This window comes from Onychostoma macrolepis, chromosome 04 (genome assembly GCF_012432095.1).
Source record: "Onychostoma macrolepis isolate SWU-2019 chromosome 04, ASM1243209v1, whole genome shotgun sequence".
In the NCBI taxonomy this organism is placed as follows: Eukaryota; Metazoa; Chordata; class Actinopteri; order Cypriniformes; family Cyprinidae; genus Onychostoma; species Onychostoma macrolepis.
In genome coordinates, this window is record NC_081158.1 from 1475 (window position 1) to 3361 (window position 1887).

The window sequence follows — 1887 nt, forward strand, 5'->3', positions numbered from 1 at the left end:
TTTACATTTTTAATTTTTTTAACCATTAGTTAATAACAGCACCCATGCTTGAGCTAATGTAACTATCACTGCATCAGCAACAGCACAGCTACTGCCTTTAAATAAAGCAACATTCAGCACAACATCAGTGTTTCTCAGTCTTCTCCTGGACTGAAGTACAGACTCTACTCTTCAGCACAATGCTGACCCACAAAACTCAGACAACACAAACCCTTTAAATCCCAACAGAACACTGAACACTAACAGATCTCTCTAGATCTCTCTCTCACATCTTATTACAAACCAGTCTGACTTATTAAGAATTAACAGAGGTTTAGATGTTGATGTTTTATTAACAATAATAAAGTTTGTGGAGATAAGTGTTTGCTTTAGTTGGGTCTTGATCCTTGACTTTTTAACATCAGTTTTTCTCTGGCTGCTGTAACTGTGTTTGTAAAGGACATTTGTTAGAGCAAAACATGCTAGAGAAATTCTGATCAGATGAATGTATTGATGACGAATATCTGAGTGTCATTACAAGACTGCTGTAAATAATGCAAAACTAACAGCTAATATACTCAGACATGAATCTCCTGATGAGATCATTGAATCAGGCCACTATATGATGATTAAATCATCATCATCATCAGCATCATCAATAAGTAACCAAATTCATCTGAGCAGATTTTCTCTGCAAGTTCTGCTATAACAAATGTGCTTCAGAAACACAGTTACAGCAGCCGGAGAAAAACTGTAGCTAAGAAGTTAAGGGTCAAGAGCCCAACTAAAGCAAACACCTATTTCCACAACGGTGACTTCAAACTTTATTTCTTTCATACACAACTTCTTATTAAGAATTAACAGAGGTTTAGATGTTGATGTTTTATTGAAAATAATAAAGTCAGATTGGACTGTAATGAGCGAAGATGCTGAGATCTAGAGAGATCTGTGTTTCATGTTCTGTTGCTGCCAGTCTTGTAACATGTTATTTATTTATTCATTCAGTAAAGGTGTTTGATAATTAATAATATTGTAATAATAATAATAATTATATATAAATTGTAATAATTTAGGAAATACCTGTAAATTAACAGTGATTTCAGCTTATTTAAAAAAAAGGAGATTTTACTTTAATTTGAATGCTTTTGTTTGGCAGCTGTAGCTGCCAGTCATTTGACCATTTCATCTAAAGGTTTTGTTTTAATTGTATTAATTACAGATTTGTATTATTGTAATTTTACATCAATTTATATCTAATTTAAGAAAACAGAAAAATGTGAATTACTGTAATTTGTCATTAATGTCATAATGCTTAGAATAACAGCCGAGTAGTTAATTTAGAGATCATTTTACAGTTTTGACTACAATTTAACATAACATAAAACAAGCTGAAAAAATTATAAAATAACTGAAAAGTATGAAAGTTATTTTCCGTAAAATTATGATTTTTTTTTCTCTACAGTGCAGTTTCGGCACACTTTTGATCACATTATTACTGTCTGATTTGCCCTAAAGATCCTACACAGCAAAATCCCCAGAGTTAACCGAACACTGCTCAGAGCACATTTGGTCCCGATCTAAATAGTGTTAAAGTAACACTGAAGCAGAGTTAAAGTTGACGAGATAATTAAGTGATTAATTAAGTGATTATCGAGCATTAGTGATGAACAACTGCTGTTAAGAATTTATTTTATTTTATTATTTTACATGATTCTTGGTATACAAAACCCAATATTATTTGTTTCTTTAAATATACTGAATAATGCCTCCACAGAAACACATTTAATAACTCATATTTTATAAATGCTGTTATTTTATTTACGTGTTTATTTTCAAATAGTTCCTTATTTATTTCTGGAAAGTGTCTAATGACAGAGGAGCTTTAAAAACCTTTTTCTTCTGTCCAAC